The 22880-nt window shown below is 40.6% G+C and overlaps 1 pseudogene; it reads right to left on the bottom strand.

Moving 5' to 3' along the window:
* Nucleotides 1–22880, bottom strand: part of LOC145406406 (uncharacterized) — a 466334-nt pseudogene that overhangs the window by 99216 nt on the left and 344238 nt on the right.

The raw sequence follows: 22880 nt of genomic DNA, 5'->3' as shown, positions 1-22880 counted from the left end.
TACTGCATAATGCTACAGAGATTTGTTCATTGTGGTTAGGGTTTCACGTCGAATGGTTATATACATGAATGGTTTGGTGTGAGTGCTGGAGTGATAAGAATATTTTGATGTCACCATAGATGAATTAATTCCGGAACTGTACCGGTTGGCTTGCAAACGCCTGGCATGGGCTGGCAGTTTTAATATACACGCTCAAGCCGTATTTATGGGACCGGAAGAACAATTGATCTGCAGGGTTAAGGAATGCTACATTTTGTTACTGGACAAGTGACTCGTCCCAGCCTTGTGTTTTGGGTATAGGTATTGGTGACTGAGACATTTGGGGTGTAGGGTGAGACTTGTGTGTTCAATAAATATGAATGAATATATAAAATAGGCCACCGCAAGTGTTACGGAAACGGAATTGTTGATGATAACGATGGTGAAAGTTGAAATAAGTAACATTTAGTTTTATACAACCCTGGCCGATGTGTAAGAGGCTGAAGGAAAGCCATCTTAGTTCAGAGCACTGAAGTCCCCTGGTTGTAGTCCTTAAATCGATGTGCCAACTCCACATGCCATTCACCTTGCCAGGAATGAACACTGATGCTGCTCAAATGCTGGCTGTAAATGTGATTGTTCCAAATGGTTTATAGTTATGACAATGTTTTCTGAAACCGAAGGAATGTGAGTGTAAAATGATGGTTGTTGACAGAGAAATTGACTCGAAATGTGCTGTGCAAGTATCTGAAAAGCTTAGGTATGCTATTGCAATGAGACAAAAGAAACAGATGTGCGAACAAGGATTGAAGAGTGGTGCAGGATAATTTATATTAGTGCCAGTAAGACCTTGATATGGAACGGGAAACGAAAAGAGGCTTTATGAAAACTGTATGAAGATATCCTTAAGTATATATTATTGTACGGATGTTTGTGTATGGCATGTTTAGCATAAATATTAAAACTGGAAATGGAATTGCTGATGAATATATGTAACTTTTTTAGATGTAAAATAAGATTATTTAATTATCTGAGACTATAAGAGAATGAACTTAGATGCGATCACACAGAGAGAATCGGTACGGTATGACTGCTGGTTTATGTTACTGGTGACTGAGTCTGAAGGTAGGTGGTGGTGTGTTGTAGTGACAAGGTGGCCGCATAGGCCTATTTTTAAAAAATTGTCGACTCGGAACACAGGAAAAATATCCCATTGTCAAGTTTCAACAGTCCACTTACAAAACGTGAGAAGGATAATCCCCAGCAACCCTCAACGAATACCATTAACTAAATGTGTGAGAGTGACATAAAAGTTAGAGAATCAAAGGAAAAAAAAGTTAAGAAGAAAAAAACACAGAGAGGGTGTATTGATAGGGATTGCATCTAAAAATTACAGAGCGTAATAGAGGATGGTATTATGGCGGTGCATATGACAAGGATTATACCTGTTTTTGATCCGATCAGGGACGGAATAATTCTGTTTCCCAGTTGTTGCAAAAATGACTTTATCAGGTATAGTGCTTTTGTGTGGATACCTTGACCTGCAGGATAGAACAAGAATTTCAAATGCATGCTTGATGGGTGAATGCAGGTGTGGTCCACTTGAGGGGAACTAATAGCAGTCTCTCTCTCTCTCTCTCTCTCTCTCTCTCTCTCCCCTACCAATCCCATTCATACTACTGGATTTTTTTTTTTTTGCGAGGAAAAAGGAACCAAAGGCCATGAGCCCGCAGTAACAGTTCCCTCCAAGAGAAAAACATGATACAATAGAGAGCCAAATTCAAGATCCGATCATTTTGAGATGCCTGGACACACTGCGTTTAAAAGACTGGAGATCATAGGCAGCAGGAAATACAGACAGAGGGAGACAGTTCCAGAGCTGGCCTGTTGCATAAATGAAAGACTGGGAGTAACGGTTAACTCTTGCATTAGAGAGTTGGACAGAAAAGGGATGAGAGTTTGCTGCCAGACGGGTGCTACGCGCCCGTCGTAGAGGTGGAGGAATGCAAGCAGACAGTTCAGAGGAGCAGTGACCATTAAAGTAGCGATAGAAGAGAGATAAAGATGCAACAGTGCGGCGAAGAGACAGAGGTTGAAGGGAGTCAGTAAGAGGAGGAGACTTAATGAGACGAAAAGCCTTTGACTTCACCCTATTGAGAAGAGCTGTATGTGGGGAGCCTTCCCCCTCAAGAGAGTTGTACTCCACACAGGGGCGGATAAAACCCCTCTATAGAGTCAACAATTGTGCAGGGGTAAAGAAAGAGCGGAGTCGGCTTAGCACACCCAATCTCTTGGAAGCAGATTTTACAAGAGATGTAATATGATCTTTCCAAGATAAGTCCCGAGTAAATGAAACCCCAAGCATGTTCAAGGATGATGCAGGATTAAGCTGAATATTATTAAACATTAGAGGGTATACCTGTGGAAGATTTTGTCGGTTTGATAGGTGTAAGAACTGAGTCTTAGATGCATTAAAAACAACCATATTATTTTTACCCCAGTCAGAGATACGAGCCAAGTCAGACATTAGGTGTGCCATAGCTTCATCCCTTGTTTGTTGAAGTAACTGTTGAGATGGGCGTTGCGGGAACCGAATGGAAAGGTGAAGGGTGGAGTCATCAGCGTATGAGTGGATAGGGTTAGATGTACAGCTTAGATCATTGATGAATTAAAGGAAAAGAGTTGGTGATAGGACAGAGCCCTGAGGAACACCACTGTTGATAGATCTAGGAGAAGAACGATGGCCGTCTACAACAGTGGCTATAGAACGACCAGAAAGGAAGATAGCGATGAAGGCACAGCTAGAAGGATAGAAACCGTAGGAGGGCAGTTTGGAAATTAAAGATTTATGCCAGACTCGATCGAAAACCTTAGAGATGTCAAGTGCAATGGCAAGGCTTTCGCCAAAGTCCCGAAAGGAGGATGACCAGGAGTCTGAAAGGTAGGTGAGAAGATCGCCAGTGGAGCGTCCCTGACGGAACCCGTACTGACGATCGGAAAGAAGGTTGTGATGGGAAAGATGCCTTAATATTTTTCTATTGAGAATTGACTCGAAAACTTTTTAAATACAGGACGTTAAAGCAATTGGACGATAGTTGGAGGGTTGGGAGTGGTCACCCTTCTTTGGGACTGGCTGAATGAGACCAAACTTTGAGCAAGAAGGAAAGGTACAAGTTAACAGACAAAGGCGAAAGAGTTTGCCTAGGCAGGGTGTAAGCACAGAAGCACAGTTCTTGAGAACAACAGGAGGGACCCCATCAGGCCCATATGCCTTGTTAGTACTGAGGCCAGTGATGGCAGAAAATACATCAACTGAAGAAACTTTAATGTCAGCCATGAGGAAGTCAGAGGGGGGAAGTGATGGAGGAACAGCACCGGAATCGTCTAAGGTGGAATTGGAGGAGAAAGTCTGTGCGAAGAGATCTGCTTTATCAGTAGAAATACGATACGAAGGCTAATGAGGAAATAAAATACAAGAATATATGACTATACTTCAAAAGATCTGTCACTGCGGTGTACGTATAAACAGTACAGATGATTAAACACAAGCTCAACTGCTAGAGTGTAGCACATCTCAGATGAATAATATGACATTACTCGCAAGTATTTTCCATGACAAAATCTCCAATGTATTCGCAAACAGATACGACGTGGGTTGTCACAAACGATGCACATGTCTGCAAATAAGCGTCATGCAATGTACTCTTCGTTCTTCTGTTTTCAGCAAGCAATGCGTTTTATATTAGATAATGCCCTGAAATTAAGCAATAACATCCCGCCGGCATGTAGTGAAAGTACCCCCGCTAATACTAATACACCAGTCCTGTATGAGACAGACCTAGTATGTTTTCAGTATGGACGATGGGTGTTAGCGCCGAAGTGGTGACATGTGGAGATGTAGGAGTACTACTGGGCCTTGGGATAGGCCACTGCCCCTAAGAAAAAGACCCTGACACCTTTGCCCAGAGTCGTACACATAAAAAAAATAATAATAACTAAGTTCTGAAGGTTTAACCTAAATTCTGATTATCTTGTTGACATCTGATGTTATAAATTTGAATTCTGACCAACTAAACATCAACCCTCAACGAAATTTCTCTTGCCCACAACAAAGCACTTCTCAGTGTATATTCTTCTGTCAATATTCTCATGACTCTTATATCATGGGCTTTCTTGCAAAATTATTATTATTATTAATATTTTTGGAAGGCTGAATATGTTAACATTGACTACAAGCCTCCCATAATTATGTTCAGTGGCTGGTTCTGTTTATGGCATCATTCACACCTGTGCTGAGTACAGTTCTCGTACGTGTGCGTAGGGAGGAGGGGGGGAAGGTCACATTATTCAGTAGAGTTCGTCCATACAAGATGTAATCTGGCAGTTTGTTTCAGTATGTCCCCTCCGATTACTCTCTTCAATGTCTATCACTTGCGTAATGTTCTGTCACTCCGTAGTTGCCTTATTACTCTAAAGACTGTTTTACTAAACTGTCTGCCTGCGGGTCTTCCTCCTTAAGGTGGATACACAGCACCGGCTATCCACACAGTTTGAAATGCAAACATTAAACATTTTTTTTCTTTTACACAACTGGCTAGCCTTCAGACAGTCTTCTTCGGTGCTTACCTCTCTTTACATACCGCTTGCAGTCATTCATACACAGTGTGTCCATGCATCGCGACACATAATACTTCTTCATGTCAGCTTAATCTACCTGTGTATCTCTCTATCATCCAGTCCTATACTGCCTCATGAAGAGCGTAGAGGGCAAAGAACTAGGCGTTTTAGTTCGGACATATAACAAAATAATGGAGGGTCGCTCTTCCCCGAGTGGCATTACCTGAGCCATAAACCCAAACCAGTCATCAGATGTAAACCTTTTTCTGCCAAATCAGGTTTTAGCGTCTTAACACACTAGATAACTAAACATTCATTTGGTTATATGGTTACGATTCAACTTGGTAAATTGTTTCCAAGGTAACAAGAAACCATTTGGCTTGTTAATCATCACTGAATCACCTAAAAGTGGGCCTGTATCGAGTGAGCAGATAAAAAAAAAAAAAAATAATAATAATAATTCAATTATCATTGTGCAATAAAAAAAACTGAAAGTATCGTGGATTGTGAAGTACAAAGTATGCTATTATAAGAAAAGTAAAGTTCAGGTAACGTAAATTCCCATCTGTTTGCTGGTTGCTAGTTGTTCCTATTCATATCTAATTTTTTAATTTCCGTGCCATTGTATAACCTGAAAAGGACATATATGTGAAGAGAGAGTGGAACTGAAACAAATATATATTCAAATGCTTGCTGTGACTCTTTGTTGTCACACTTTTGTAAGCAAAAGCCACTGTTACACAGAAAGCTCTTCATCCATGTTATTGTCATCAAAGCCTGAGGTCTGAGTGGGTACACACAATGAAAGGCCTGCGGATTGGCTAATCACCGGCTAATGACAATGTTTCCCTATCAGTTCGTCTCTTCTCCGTGGGAAATGACTAACAAAGACTACCAATGGTCCCTAATGAGCCCCGGGAAAAATACAGTTGTCGTGGCTAAATTCCCCCAACCGATGCCTTGCACTTGCAAATTTGCGGATAATGCGAATAAAAACTTTGGCTTTTAATTATCCCGGAGTCGTGATTATCCTGGGAGTTGCGAGCCGCTTAATTGTGCTCTTCATTAGTGCGGGTACGAGGCAGCCCCCGGGTGTAAGTCTCCGCCATTGTTCACTTCCTCTTCTGTGTCCTTCTCCTCAGTGTTTCCTCTCCCTTTCATGTCGCAGGGAAGGAGGGTAAGTGGATGAGCACCCGTGATGGCTTGGGGTTTAACTTTATACCCGTTTGAAATTTACTGTGCTGCAAATTAGTTCTCCTGTGTGTGTGTGTGTGTGTGTGTGTGTGTGTGTGTGTGTGTGATAAGTGAAATGCCTCTGTGAACTTGTATTCTCTTCTTATCATTGTCTTTTGGTTGGGTCTTTTATGTCAGCTAAGGCGAGAGAGATGAATTCAGCTGGAAGTGAGTAATATGAATAAAGACCATCATCCCTTTAGCCTCTTATGGTCGTGACTACTCTGATATTCTATCTTAGCTTACGCCAGATAATATTACGGAGCCTACGGAGAGTTGCGGGATCCTGTGTCTGTTATAATGGAATTTGATAATCTCAGAGCATTTATGACTGGCTGATCAAAATACAACCGGCAACTCACTTAATATATCCATTCAGACCTGGGGATTTTCTTGTACTAGAATGAAATCGTCTGAAGGCAATCAAAATAATGTAATATACTGCTGAATGGGATATGCTGAGCTAATCTGTAACCCATTCCGACCTGACAACTTTTCTGTAGTCAAAAACTATGACACAATATAACACAAGTTTAATCCTATTTGTAGGAGGTGTCTCTTAAGCTGCAAATAGCGTCTGTCAATGGCAAGAATAAATTTTAAAGGATACTGAACTTTCTCCCCCAATCTGAATAAATGTATCTAGGAAGAATTAGATAAAAATAAATGGCGTCATCGCATCCAGTTGGTTCAGCCTTTTTGTGCGATGATGTCTTTTTGAAGTTTGTTATTGCTGTTTCAAGAATTTAGGATAGGTATATCGTGCTATGGACCCCCGACTCCGGTGGTTGCCTTTCTCAAGGAGATCCTTCACTGTACTTGCCTTAAAACTGTAGAGTTGCATGTGCAAATAATGATGATGATGATGTAGCCAGAATGAATACTTCACGTAACACATCTCAACTTCTTGTCACTCTATAGCTCTTGTCCTATAACTGGTATTATTCCTCAGCTGTGAGACTTTGTATGTTTCTCTGTCCATAGATGATCATCTTTGATCATGGCATTTTTGGTGGGAATGTCATGAGTATTAAGCATAAGTAGACAAAGAGAAACAGGAAGCAAAATTATGACTCTGACTAACTACACTTGGGGGCCAGTTCTCTAAGAGTTGCTTTGCCTTACTGTGCGATAATTTGTATGCCATGTTAGTATATTTCATATTATTCAAGTACAAGGATATTTCACTAGATACACAACGGTTTATTTTTCAAAGTTACACTGCCATTAAGATGCTAGTGCACACACGCACACAATGTGCATGATCGCAAGCGTCCGAACGCGAAAACCACACATATATACATGGTCGCAAGGACGCGAGGGCGCGCGCGCGCGCACACACGCACACACACACACACACACACACACACACACACACACACACACACACACACACACACACACACACACACACACACACACACACACATATATATATATATATATATATATAGATATATATATATATATATATATATATATATACACACTTATGTAAGCGTGCATAACACACAGCTTAATAGCTTCATGTTATAAAAGGCCCCGGGGCAATCGGAATAAATGATCAGTTCCCTACAGCTGGCAATCATCTGAAAAACAAAATAGAACTGTTATATAACAGATACGAGTATAATGCGTGCTATAGGTTATACTGTAAATAGAAAAGGAAATGCATTGCAGGGATACTTGATATCAGTCAAAAAATGGAACTGACATCGAGGACGCAAATAATTCAAAATAATTTGTTGCAGTACGTTCTCTATACTCATCCACCTTAACATGACACGGATGTTCGTAAAGATTTGCCCTTATCCCGAACCTGAATACAACAGACGTAGAATACTATGCCTCAGTCCCTCCCATTACACTTTTTCATGACTGGCACCATATTTCAATCTCCTGTTACAGCTCAGGATTGAAGATAAAGAGATACAGTTTTAAGTAGCCTATACGTAAAGTGGCCGGAGTACCGTAACCCAGATTAAACCTTCTTGAACCTAAGATAATACAGGATGTTCACTGATGTGGATGGCATTTTTGGCACTATATGAGACTTATCGAAATACTACCCTGCACTATTAGATATTCCTGTCACGTGAAAAACATCTAGCTGTATGAGGCACAGGATATGCAGCATAATATGTTAAGTCCTTCACATCAATTTTCCATTTTCTCGATTACTTTCGCTACCCAGAATAAATAATCACTGTTATGGTTGTAAAAAATTAATTATATAAAGACGTTTTCTGGCCAACACAGTAAAGGCAGTGGCTGGTACTGACCGGTGTAGTTGATGGTGTGAGTTGCCGTCCTCCGAGCCACCATTGTATGACTGGCTCCGGCCATGACCCCCACACCCGGCAGGTGAAGGTGGCTGCCTGGCCCCCGCTTACCCAGGGACCCGCAGACTCCACCCGCACCTCCACAGGCGGCACTGCCACCACACAACACAACCACAGAGGGAGAGCAAGAAGACAGGTTAGACTTACACATGCTGATTCCCACACAACATGATTATAAGAAAGAAATCAAAGGGCTTAGAGAAATGCTTACTATCTGGCACACAACACAACCATAATTATGACCTGATTTGAAGAGATAGCATTCTGCCTGATAACTCCAATGTCCACCGGCAGCATTGGCCTGCAACATCAGAATAATTAAATACGAGGCAAGGAAGATGGTTTTGATTATGTCATGCCTGTTGAAGAAGAAGGATTAGATTTCTTATGCCCGCTGAAAATGAAAGTTAAGTTTAATTTATGTTTGCTGAAGAAGAAAAAATGGATTATTATATGTCTGCTGAAGTATGTTTAGATTATTATACGTTTGCTGAAGAGAAAGATTTATTTATTTATTTATTTATTTTTTTGCTTCCTGAGGAAGAAAGTTTAGAGTATGTATGCCTGCTGAGGGAGAGGATTCAAAGTATTTATGCCTGTTGAGGGAGAAGATTTAGAATATTTATCCCTGCTGAGGTGAAAGGTTTTTGAGTATTTATGCCTCCTGAGGAAGAACATTTTGAGTATTTTATGGCGGCTGAGGAGAAAGATTTTGTTATGCCTGTTGAGGGAGAAGATTTGGAGTATTTATGCCTGCTGAGGAGGAAGATCCAGAGTATTTTATAGCTTCTAGGGAGGAAAGTTTAGTCCATTATGCCTGATGAAGAAAATTTAGAGTATTTTTCGTATGCCTGCTGAGGAAGAAGATTTAAAGTATTTCATGGCTGCTGGGGAGGAAGATTTAGAGTATTTTATTGCTGCTAGGGAGGAAGATTTAGAGTATTTTATGGCTGCTGAGGAGGAAGATCTTGAGTAATTTATAGGTGCTGAGGAGGAAGGTTTAGACTCTATTATGCCTACTGAGGAAGAAGATTTAGAGTATTTTATGGCTGCTGAGGAAGAAGACTTAGGGTATTTTATGGCTGCTGAGGAGAAACGTTAAGAGTTTATTATGCCTGCTGAGGAAGAAGATTTTGAGTATTTATGTCTGCTGAGGAGAAACACCTAGAGTATCCTATGCTTGTTCGAGAGGAAGGTATAGAGTATTTAATGGCTGCTGAGTTTCACGTCCATTGGTACGCAGCATCGCAGCATTCAAGGGAAACGATGCTTTGAAGTTATTCCCAGTAAATAAAAATGTTTACATTTATGCCTCCTAAGAATGAAACTTTACATTCACGCACGTACGCTGAAGAGGAAGGTTTACATATACACCTACTGAAAAAGGAAGTTTACATTTACACGTACTGAAGTAGAAAGATTACATTTATACCTCGTGGGGAAGAAGGTTTACATTATGCCTACTGAAGAAAAAGGTTTACAATTATGTCCACTCCAGAAGATTTACCTATATGGCGATTAAGGAAGAAAGTTTATATTCAAATCCACTGAATATGAAGGATTAATTAAACCCCGCTAAGAAGAATTACATATATTTTATGCTCACTGCCTCACTTATCAAGAATGATGAAGAAGAAGAAGAAGGATGATGATGATGATGATGATGATGATGATGATGATGATGATGATGATGACGATGATGATGATGAAGAAGAAGAAGAAAAAATAACAAAAAGTAGAAGGTTTAGACTCATGCCTACTGTCTGACACATCCAGTGGCACTTCAACTTAGTGGCAGATCCAGAGGAGGGTCGAGGGAGTCCGGACACAACTTTTTTTTTTTTAATCTGTAACATTTTGTTTCTATCCTCCAATAAGTATGCAGAAATAATTAAATAAAGAACACCAATAATGCTGCCAGCTTAAAAATTCTTTATCATTTACTGCCAGTTATCACTACCAGTGAATCTTTATACTATATGGTTGTAAAATATATTGTGATACACACACACACACACACACACACACACACACACACACACACACACACACACACACACACACACACACACACACACACAAAATTATGTATTACAGATAGATAGATAAACACAGATAGATAGATACGGATAGATAGACAGACAGACATGGATACAAATGCACATTTATATGCAGGTATAACTATTAAATTTATGACTGTCGTCTGTAGGTAATAAAAAGATAAAGTTTTGAATCCCTCTCTTAGCATATTCTGGATCCCGCCACCTCCCATGAAACGAAGTAAGTTAAGAAAAGAGAAGTTTATGAAGAGTTAGATTTATACTTACACATCCACTGCCATGTATCACCATAAACGAAGAAGAAGAAGAAGAAGAAAGGAAGATTAATGCCCAGTGACAGCACAAGGATCTTAAAACTCTTTGCTAGGAGGCATCTCTCACTTTTTTTCTTTGCTTCTATTATGCGTTTATGTCCTCAAATGTTTTTCTTGAATCATCAGAGCATGATATAATATTCATTAACCTCTTCAATACAATGTTTTTTCTAGACTGGATACTTATAACCATTTGGGGTACAAAAAGAAACTAAGATTCAAAGTTACTGTTTCAGTAAAAAGGGTTATGGTAGTTTATCAGTTAAGGAAAAAAAATATGAATAAGCTGCTAGATAATTTTATTGATGTCCATCTAGGTTTTACATTTTAACAAGGACCTAAAGGGCAAATGTCTCCTATGCACGTGGATTTGATCCTCCTCAGAAATTTACTCAAATATGTGATTTGTTACGCAGTAGTATATACTTTGTTCTAATGCTTAGAAATGTACAGTACTTCTGTTAACTAATATTAACTCCTACTCTAATAATAATCAGTGAATTATTATGAATGCCAGTACTCACGATTGACCCTGAGTGTGACGGAGACATTGTGGGTGGGAGTTGGTGTGATGGCGTTGGAACAGGAGCCTGGGGAAGCACATGTGGTGGAGGATGGTGGTGCAGTGGTGGAGCAGGTGGTTGTGGAGTAGTGGGTGGAGCTGGATGCCACCACACTGAGTCTGGTCCTCAGCACATTACTCTCCTGCTCCTCCTGCTCACCCCTCCCCTCCCTGCACCGCCCCACACCAACCCGGGCGGAGGCTCTGAAATGCAAGACATCACCACAAGAATTATCTACAGGAATAAGAACTTCATCTCTACTTGTGCCACCACTACATTATGTCCACTGTCGGGAGATTCAATTAAACCACCCCTAGGGTGGGAAAGAGGTCCGGATGATGATGATGATGATGATGATGACTGTGATGGTGATATATATATATATATATATATATATATATATATATATATATATATATATATATATATATATATATATATATATATATATATATATATATATATATATATATATATATAATATATATATATATATATATATATATATATATTTATATATATATATATATATATATATATATATATATATTTGTGTGTGTGTGTGTGTGTGTGTGTGTGTGTGTGTGTGTGTGTGTGTGTGTGTGTGTGTGTGTGGCAATGGGAGTTTGAAATGAATATATGATGCAGGGTAGATACTGCAAACACTCACTGAGCGTCCCGACAACACACAGAATATCGCCCGGCGGAGTGAAGGTGGAGGGTTACATATGGGAAGGTGGAGGGTTACGTATGGGACACCTGTGTGTATCTATGTATCTCTCTGTTTATCTATGTGCATGTTTGTATGTATTTCTTATTTATCTATATCTATAAATATCTATCTCCATATATATCTATCAATATCTATCGGTATATCAGTATCTATATCTATCTATCGATCTATATCTATCTATCTCTATCTATCTCTCTATCTGTCTATATATATATGCGTGTGTGTGTGTGTGTGTGTGTGTGTGTGTGTGTGTGTGTGTGTGTGTGTGTGTGTGGAGAGTTTTATGACGCTCTAGCTGGAAATCGAACCAGGGATTCAAGACAGAAGTCATGCACCGTTATCATTACTCCACAGCGTGATTTTGGTTTCCAGTAACAATGGGAAGCGCTGCTGATATAAGTAATGTGGCTACACGCCTGGTAACTGGCAACACAGTGTTTTCACTCTTAGGTAGGAAACTCAGTCAAAATGCCCTATATCAATGTCCAAGCTATGATTCATACATTTGCACGTTTCAATATATATTTCAGCTTTCTCGCCACGCAAACAGCAACTATCTCTGAAGCTGGGAAGAAAGAGCACTAGCAAGGTATTTCATGTGTGTTGTAAAACTGATAAAAGAATGGCGGATGCGGGTTGGGAATGACACTGTTCTATAAACAGCTACCCAAACAAAGATGGAGGAGCAAAGACAGGAAGGAGGCAAAGCGTTGCCAAAAATACGTGTACTTTAATCCACGCCATCTAAATTGGGGGTTGCTACTAGAGAAGACAAAAAAACGTGATGGGGGATGTTGATGTGCTGCGTATGATGTTGCACTTAACCTTCTTTTTTTTTCCCACTGATCCCCTGTTTGGTAAAATGCATCTGACGATTACTTGTGGTACAAAAGTATTACAGTAATAGTTCATTCCACATAATTCGTTTCCTTAAAGTAATCGGCCTTGTCAATGATTTTTCCCATGTTGTACAGCTTAACTAGTACAATTTATTACTCATCTACTATGCCCTTAGCCTACCCTAAACCGGCTTGATTAGTGGCTTATGTTCGGTAAAAATGTGCACAAATTTCCTTTCAAACAGCTCTCCCTTCTCGCTTTCATGAGTGGTAGGTGTAATGAGGGTGATAAAGGATATTATATTTTTCTATATTTCATCCAGTAAGTCAGTTATTTCTCATTTCAAAGGGTTTAAGGCATCAGCATGGATGAAGAGTTGAAAGATGCCGAGCGACGGTACAAACATGGGAAGATATGACAATCGTATTGATCGTTATACAATTAAGAAAGAAAAATGGCTAATTGTGAATTGTTAACGACGGAAATAAGTTTGAACCTTACTGCTTGCAATATGTACAAAATCGCTTGTAGAATCATAAATAAATAAGTAAAATGTGCCACCAGCTGTCGTGGGCGATGAGACAAGCGGGCGTAGCCAAAACGAGTAATAAAATGACATACGGTTCCTAGTTTGATTATCCAACCTTCCTTCTGCTGTCTCTGTACTCCCCAGAGCGCCGCATAAACCTCGGATCTGGGTTAAGTTTCTGCTCAGCTCGCACGAAAACTGGGTTAGATCGTGTAGCTGTACTGGCGGTTAGAGGTATTAGAGGTTTTAAGGGAAAGAAGGTTTCATCTGATGGCCTCACATGAAACGATGAGGCGACGAATAGGAGGACTATGGTCTAAAATGCCTGCAGTATGCCGAGTGTTACCGAAAGAAAAATTGAAGTAATATAGCGGGAGATGTACTCTGAGTAAATGAATAAACAATGGACAACAAAGAAGTACATATGAACTATGCAAAAAAAAGATAATGAATTAGACTGGACCAAAGAAGTGATGGACAAGAAAGGGGAATTAGAAAATTTTTGGAATGCCTAGTAAACATTTCATTAGGAATACGAAATGTATGTGTTTTTGCAAGGGTCGGTAATGTACGATGACAGCGTAGTGAAAGAAAAAGAATGAAAGAGTGATTTTGATGAATATCATCCTTGTCATGGGGGGAAGGGGGAGGAGCAAACGCTGTGGTGCTCATAGTCCCACTCATCCTCTCATTCAACCCACAAGGGGTCCCTTCATGCAAACCTGTAGGCAGCGACTCTTCCCTCTATAAGTATCACTCGACATTAATGATCAACCTGCTCCAGCTAGGAGTTCCTTTGGTGTCCTCCATCAAGGTTAACTCTCTTAGACATCACCCTGTGGGCAGGGTCATCATTAGGAAAACGGGCCACGTGCCCATATAACTGGAGTTGGTGCAGACTTACCTATGTGGGCATCGACTCAGTCTCAAGGACTAGTCGCTCGTTACATACGCTGTCGCACCAGTGATATCCCATGATCCTGCAAAAGCACTTACTACGAAAGGAGACTATTTACCACTTCAAGTATCTGTTTAGTGTCTTTATCTCACAGCCATTAAGACACGGAGCAGCAGTGCCTTGGAGATGTTTATTTTCATCTTTCTGCACAAATAACGGCAACGCCACATACCCAAGTAGAGTGAAATTATTATCCCGCAGACTAGACCGGTGTGAAAGGAAATCTAATCATCTGACTTACCGTATTACATGTACTTACCACACTACTAAGATAAGTGAATCTTTTCAAGACTTCTACATTCTCACCACATACTTGGACAGACTGAAATGTTTCATCCAACAATCCACCAAGTGCTTGGACCTTGTTCTTGGCCCAAGAGACCTTTAATCATGACTTACCATTCTCGTGAAAGTCCTCGAGGGCCACTCTGTAGAATCTCCAGGGACTCTGCTAGAATAACTGCATCGTCAGCAAAGTCAAAGTCAGTAACCCAAAAGTTGCTAACTGATACTCCACAGCGACTTCGACTCACAGTCTGGCCAAGTATCCAATCCATGCATGTGTCGAAGAGTATGGGAGAAGGACACATCCCTTTCTTACTCTAGGACCTATTAGGAAGAAGTCGAATGTTCCTCCTCCACACTTAACAGCACACTCATTGTCTGAATACAGGCCAGCAATCCAGTTCAGAGTAAGAGATATGTAAAGAAATTGCTTTCGATAAAGACGAAAGGTAAGTGGAGACTGCATGATAAAATTTAACAGAAAATTAACTTAAAATAGAAATGCTCTTCGGAAAGTTGCTAAAATTATAAATGAAGGTGATAAAAGTGGACAAAAATGCAGTGACAGTGGATGATTCCCTACAAATGGAAGAGAAGTCAGAGGTAACAACCTGATGAGTGGGAAAGACAGAAATAGAATACTACTGTGGTAACCTGACTAAGCCTAGTGGTGTACCGTGAAAAAATCTGGTACCTGAAAATGTATCACTGGCAGATAAAATGCTAGCAGTGAAAGGCCGAAAGGCGGGAAGGCAGCAAGTGATGATGATATACTGACTGGAAGAAAGGTGCTGTGCCAGGGTGTAAAAATAAAGAAAACCGAAGTAAGTACATAAACCATCATGGAATAAGCGTTGGGTGTTGATCAAGAAATATAAGAAATAATTATAACATCAGGTAAAGTGAATTCTAGACTGAAGAGTGAACATTGATCAAGGTAATTTCAGAAGTGTTTTGAGGTGTGTTATCAAATATTTGAAGTAAAATGGGTTGTGGTGAAACCTTGCGAAAAGGACTGCACGACCAAATAAACAGACTGCTTTGGAAACTGCACACATATGTTTAGTGCAGAAGAACTGCTGAATGTACTGAATCTGACTTTGGCCGCAGTTCCTTTGTGTGTGTAAATGTTTGAGTGAGTGGTCCATTATTAGTGATGGAATGAACAGGTGTGTGTGTGTGTGTGTGTGTGTGTGTGTGTGTGTGTGTGTGTGTGTGTGTGTGTGTGTGTGTGTGTGTGTGTGTGTGTGTGTGTGTGTGTGTGTTGTCCTCTTGATTGTTACTTATATACAAGTGTGTGGATGGAGTGATGAGAGAGATCGTGGCAAGTGTTGTGGAGCTGCTGGTGGGAATGCTGAAAGAAGGAATACTTCAAATATGATATGTGCATTTGATGTCTGTTGCTTGATAATAGTGGACGGAACGACTGTAGATTGTTTGCCACACGTGACAGCAAAGCTTGTATTGATTTCAATTTGTCTGTCTGTGTGTTTGTTAGCACGATAACTTCGCAACCGCTCAAGGTATCATCACAAAATTTTACGGATGTGTAGTTGGGAACAAAATCGATCACGGTTTCGAAATCGGTGAAAGTAAGTCAACGTCTGTGTGTCTGTTACCACGATAACATCGCAACCGCTAAAGATATCATCACAAAATTTTTAAAGGTGTGTATTAGAGATGATAGTCTCCTACGAGTATTGTTTTCAGCTTGTACGTCTGCCTGTGTGTCTGTATGTCTCTTAGCATGATAACTTCGAAACCTCTCAAGATATCATCACGAAATTTTTCAGGTCTGTAGTAAGGATGGAAATCTCCTAGGAGATCGAAATTGGAAAAAGTAGGTCAAGGTCAAAGTCATATTCCAAGCCGCGCTAGATATATACCGGCTCGCGGTTGATGTCATTCCCCTCTTGGGGACCTCTAGTTCAGAGGTTTGTGGATATTTTATGTGTTACTTTTCAAAAAATGAAGAACACTTTAAGGTAGATAAGGCTGAGTCACAATATGATGTGTTGTGGAATGCAGACACACGAATCCGTGGAACATTTTAAAAGCCATTATAGTAAACCTGGTTTCGCGAAGGGAAAGAGAAATCATATTATTTTTTACATCGCCCTTTAAACACATAACGGAAAACAAAAGAAATCCAATCATTTCAATGCATTCATATTTTCCGTTAAGTAAAGTATAATGGAGTTTTATGATTTTCCTTACGCCACATTTTTTTTTTTTTTTTTTTTTTTTTTTTTTTACTGATTGTCGTAACTTGAAAGGACTGCCGGTACCATCACTTACACAGTTTTGATAATGCAGCCAAATGTCTCGTTGTGCTTGAGTAGAATAAAGAGGTAAATGTTTAAAGCGGGAAAGGAGCAGAGATATCAATGAAGCTGAGAGAGAGAGAGAGAGAGACAGAGAGACAGAGACAGAGACAGAGAGAAGGGTGTGTTATGAATGCCTTGATACGCAATAGAGATCTGAGTTCAAGGGCTTATGATTGCTGGCTAAAGATGTGTTAGTGTCAGACGTAATATACTGTATATAGGCAGAACACCTAAACTAACTATGTATTTAGAGCGTAAAAAATGACAGCAGTGTTAATGGGAATGTAAAGGAATAGATGTGAGTTGCGTCCGTCGGATACCGGAAGAAATATAAAGATTCATGACAGATGTGAGGTAATGAATCTAATTTTTCCAAGAGTAGAAGAGACTGAACCCAGGTATTACAATTACGTAGTGAAATTGCTATTAGCAGAGTGGTGAAGATGGCTGGATATGGTAAGGATATGTGAGGGAAAGTGAGGTATGAATGCACGTTGAACAAATGGACTGACGAAGGTCAAAAATGTGTTGATGAAATATGGGATTTATATAACAAAGTTTGCACCCATGATTTATGTCGCAGCCGATGAAATGGTTTCCATCACACAAGCGCTGCGAGAGCGAATTGAATTTTATGAAGCACATTTATCACTGATCTGTTCACCTGTGGGGTGGAGAATAGTTTATAAAGCATGACCAATCAGTAAATGAACGAGGGCCCCATTCAAACATCCTGTTGATGATCTTTCCTGATGATCTTTCTTGTTTATTGTTTCTTCATCCAGTCTACTCTGTTAATTCGTAAAGATGAATTCGACAACGACGACGATGATCATAATGGAAGATTGATAGAAGGAGTACGGTGTCCATAAGTAATTCCTCATATGTAATTCATCCATATTCTTCTGCTTAAAACTTATATTATCATAGTGTTGCTGTAGACTTGTAAAGCGAATTGTTACAACGTTAATGTTACCTCTGTTGTTACGAATACGGCTAATTCTCTTGATGGGGCATATAAAATTACTAAAGTGACTGAAATTTGGGAGAGGAAATAACTTTAACCCCGCCAGTCCAATGACAAATGTTGCATTTAATTTTTGCTACCGCCAGAGAATTATTATGTAACTTAGGGGACAGCTCGAATAATGAAGATGTTAATGTCTTCAGTTCAATGACATTTTTATCTTTAATTCCTGTTGCCTTTAGTCGACTTTAGTTTAAGAAAGCCTTTTTGAACCAATGGGGTTAGATTTACCTTTCATTAACCTCTTCACTACCAGATGTCTTATATGTACTGAACAGAAAATCGTTCAAGGGTATAGAGAACAAAATACGGAATTCGATATGGAAATTGAAAGAGTTCATTAAGCCTATATGTAACCTCTACATTACGAGAAGTCCTCCCCCACAAAGACTAATCGTATAGTGGTGGTAAGGTATGGGTATAAAATCATAATAAATAAAAAGCTGTGAAGTGGGAGGGGTGGTGTGGTGACAGAGAAGGGAGTCACGACCATGTTCGATCTGGACACACTCGTACTTTGCAGTAAAAACTGGGATTAAAAGTCAATAGTGGAGGCCCTCAGGCAGTACTTCTTTGATTTTCCCTGGAATGATTATTGCTTCCATGGCCGTGAGCCATCTGAGTGTGCCTTGCGCATTACGGAGGTTATTCTCTCGGGCATGGAAGCATACATTCCTTTCTCATATCCTTTGACTAACGCAAGAAAGCCTTGGTTTAATCACGCTTGTTCTAATGCTGTCCGCAACAAGGAGAGGGCCTACAAAAGGTACCGGAGCCAACCCACCCCTGAATCACATCATCTTTACGTTTCTGCCCGGAATCGTGCTAAGTCTGTTCTTCGCTCTACTAAAAATAATTTCATCCAGACTAAATGCTCTCAACTCTCCAACTCGAATTCTTCCCGCTCCTTCTGGCATCTTGCCAAAAATCTTTCTAACAACTTTACCTCATCATCCTTCCCTCCTCTTTTCTACTCTGATGGTTCTGTAGCTATTTCTTCTACTGATAAAGCAGATCTCTTCGCACAGACTTTCTCCTCCAATTCTACCTTAGACGATTCCGGTGCTGTTCCTCCATCACTTCCCCCCTCTGACTTCCTCATGGCTGACATTAAAATTTCTTCAGTTGATGTATTTTCTGCCATCACGGGCCTCAGTACTAACAAGGCATATGGGCCTGATGGGGTCCCTCCTGTTGTTCTCAAGAACTGTGCTTCTGTGCTTACACCCTGCCTAGGCAAACTCTTTTGCCTTTGTCTGTCAACTTGTACCTTTCCTTCTTGCTGGAAGTTTGGTCTCATTCAGCCAGTCCCAAAGAAGGGTGACCACTCCCAACCCTCCAACTATCGTCCAATTGCTTTAACGTCCTGTATTTCAAAAGTTTTCGAGTCAATTCTTAATAGAAAAATTTTAAGGCATCTTTCCTATCACAACCTTCTTTCCGATCGTCAGTATGGGTTCCGTCAGGGATGCTCCACTGGCGATCTTCTCACCTACCTTTCAGACTCCTGGTCATCCTCCTTTCGGGACTTTGGCGAAAGCTTTGCCTTTGCACTTGACATCTCTAAGGCTTTCGATCGAGTCTGGCATAAATCTTTAATTTCCAAACTACCCTCCTACGGTTTCTATCCTTCTATCTGTGCCTTCATCGCTAGCTTCCTTTCTGGTCGTTCTATAGCCGCTGTTGTAGACGGCCATCGTTCTTCTCCTAGATCTATCAACAGTAGTGTTCCTCAGGGCTCTGTCCTATCACCAACTCTCTTCCTTTTATTCATCAATGATCTTCTAAGCTGTACATCTAACCCTATCCACTCATACGCTGATGACTCCACCCTTCACCTTTCCATTCGGTTCCCGCAACGCCCATCTCAACAGTTACTTCAACAAACAAGGGATGAGGCTATGGCACACCTAATGTCTGACTTGGCTCGTATCTCTGACTGGGGTAAAAATAATATGGTTGTCTTTAATGCATCTAAGACTCAGTTCTTACACCTATCAACCCGACAAAATCTTCCACAGGTATACCCACTAATGTTTAATAACATTCAGCTTAATCCTGCATCATCCTTGAACATGCTTGGGGTTTCATTTACTCGGGACTTATCTTGGAAAGATCATATTACATCTCTTGTAAAATCTGCTTCCAAGAGATTGGGTGTGCTAAGCCGACTCCGCTCTTTCTTTACCCCTGCACAATTGTTGACTCTATGGAGGGGTTTTATCCGCCCCTGTGTGGAGTACAACTCTCATGTGTGGGGAGGCTCCCCACATACAGCTCTTCTCAATAGGGTGGAGTCAAAGGCTTTTCGTCTCATTAACTCTCCTCCTCTTACTGACTCCCTTCAACCTCTGTCTCTTCGCCGCACTGTTGCATCTTTATCTCTTTTCTATCGCCACTTTAATGGTCACTGCTCCTCTGAACTATCTGCTTGCATTCCTCCACCTCTACGACAGGCGCGTAGCACCCATCTGGCAGCAAACTCTCATCCTTTTTCTGTCCAACTCTCTAATGCAAGAGTTAACCGTTACTCCCAGTCTTTCATTTATGCAACAGGTCAGCTCTGGAACTGTCTCCCTCTGTCTGTATTTCCTGCTGCCTATGATCTCCAGTCTTTCAAACGCAGTGTATCCAGGCATCTCAAAATGATCGGATCTTGAATTTGGCTCTATATTGTATTTTGTTTTTCTCTTGGAGGGAACTGTTACTGCGGGCTCATGGCCTTTGGTTCCTTCTTCCTTGCATAAAAAAAAAAAAAAAATGAGCGCATACAATTAAATGTATTGCTCAGATGCTCAATTATAAATAATAAAAAAAATTGCTGAAGGGCACAGAGCACTCAAGAACAATGCAGCTGATACCTTAGATTATTGTCATTCTACAATATCAGCCATAGATGGATCAGAGAGGGAATAGCAGACGACAGCAGAGACGGAAGGACATATTTTGTATGTGGGCAGTTTGGAAATTTTAGATATCTTCCAAAGCAAAGGTTTCAGAAAATCCCATGACCATGAATCTGAAATTACCATACAAAATATGCCACTGGAGCCCCGCCAATGGAATCATGTTGATTTCGGGGTACATCCTAGCACTGAAGGGGTTAAGTGAAGGAAGGTGCTTATCCTGGCTAGGATAGGTACAAAATACTTGGTAAAAAAAATCTAACACCAATTGGAGAACAGTCTTGGTGTGGAAACGGTTAATCTTCATCGAGACTGGATGAATGAGCGAAATCTTTCAGAAACGGGAGAGGCTGAATTTTGTATGAATGTGTTTATCGAAAGTATTTATCCAAAGAAAAAAGTGTCAGCAAGGAAGCACAGTTCTTGAGGATAACAAAATGGCCACCATTAGTACTGTACGCCTTACAGGTGCTTGTGGTTAAAGCGAGAGAAGGCAAGAATTCCGTCGTAGGAAGAGACATTCATATCCCACATGGGTACATCAGAAAGCTGGGAGATGTGGAAGAAAAGCACGGGAACCACTTAGAATGGAATTAAAGACCAAACTATTAGTGAAGAGTTCGGGTCATTCACAAAAGACAGAAACTGCCGCCCCAGTGGAGTAAAAGTTGAAAATTAAGTAAAGTTTAAATTACTGTAGTCTTTGGCAAAGGACGAGAAATAATGTTAAGAGTTCAATAGTTCCCACAATTAAACTCTTTGCAGGTAATCCAGTAATAAGCTAGTAACGTACCTTTTTCAACTATCACCTTACAAATAGCGTTACTATCTATCTATTGCCAGACGCCTCAATCCCTTTCGGAGTGGCCACAAACAAATCGCCTCCAACTCGCCCTGTCCCCCGCCATTTCACTGCCCTGCTCCCAACTCACACACCCCTCTCTCATATACCTCTCCACCCCATCCCTCCATCTCATCCTCGGCCTCCCCCTCCCTCTCCCCTCCTCCACCTCACTCACATACACTCTCTTCGTCAGTCTTTCACTCTCCATCCTCTCCACATGGCCAAACCACCTCATTGTATTCCTCCTAACGCTTCCTATCACATCCACATCCACACCACAACGCTCTTTTATATCCTCATTTGTCAGCCTGTCTCTCCATGAGACTCCACAGGCTCCTCTTAAATAACTCATTTCCACTGCTCTCACTCTTGACTTGTGTCCTTCCAACAACGTCCAAGCTTCACTTTCATATGTTAGAGTTGGTATCACAATACTGTCATGTAGTAACTTTTTCACTTCCATGCTCACTTCCCTGTTTCTTATCACTGTTTTCAAAGAACCAGCAACCTTTCTTCCCTTCTGTACCCTTTCAATCACTTCACCCTCCAAACCTCCATCCTTAATCATCATACAACCCAAGTACTTAAAGGTACTCACATTTTCCAATTCCTCACCATCCAACCTCGCTGTACATTCACTGACTTCACCTCTCTCAAAGACCATCACTTTACTCTTCCCTACATTCACCTTTAGATTCCGTTTCTTACACACGCTCCTAAACTCATCCACCAAGCCTTGCAGCTCCCCTTCGTCTTCACTCAACAACACAGTATCATCTGCAAACAACTGTACAGGGAGTTTCCAAACACTATCCTCTCTCACCAGGGCTACTCCAACATCCACTACCCTACCTTGTACCTCATTTATTACCTCATCCATGTACAGATTGAACAACCATGGAGACATGACACATCCCTGTTTCAACCCAACTTTCAAAAAGAAAAAATCACTTAGTTCACCATCCACACGCACTGCAGCCTTCGCACCATCGTACATACTCTTCACAGCATTCAACAACTTCCCATCTACTCCATATATTCTTAACAATTTCCACAATCCTTGTCTATCCACCCTGTCATATGCTTTCTCCAAATCCATGAAAGCCGCATACAACTTCTTTCCCTTCTCTAGAAACTTTTCCACTAAAGAGCTAAGAATGAATATCTGATCTACACAACCTCTTCCCTTCCTAAAGCCTCCCTGTTCTTCTCTAACTAATTTCTCTTTTCTTTCTCTGACTCTGTCAATAAGCATCCTACCATACACTTTTCCTATTATACTAAGAAGACAATTGCCCCTATGATTACCACACACTTCTTTTT

Source organism: Coenobita brevimanus, chromosome 70, assembly GCF_032717465.1.
Source record: "Coenobita brevimanus isolate Jiangsu-jjx chromosome 70, ASM3271746v2, whole genome shotgun sequence".
Taxonomy (NCBI): Eukaryota; Metazoa; Arthropoda; class Malacostraca; order Decapoda; family Coenobitidae; genus Coenobita; species Coenobita brevimanus.
The sequence above is the reverse complement of the archived record's forward strand: the minus strand, read 5'-3'. Positions and strand labels throughout refer to the sequence as shown.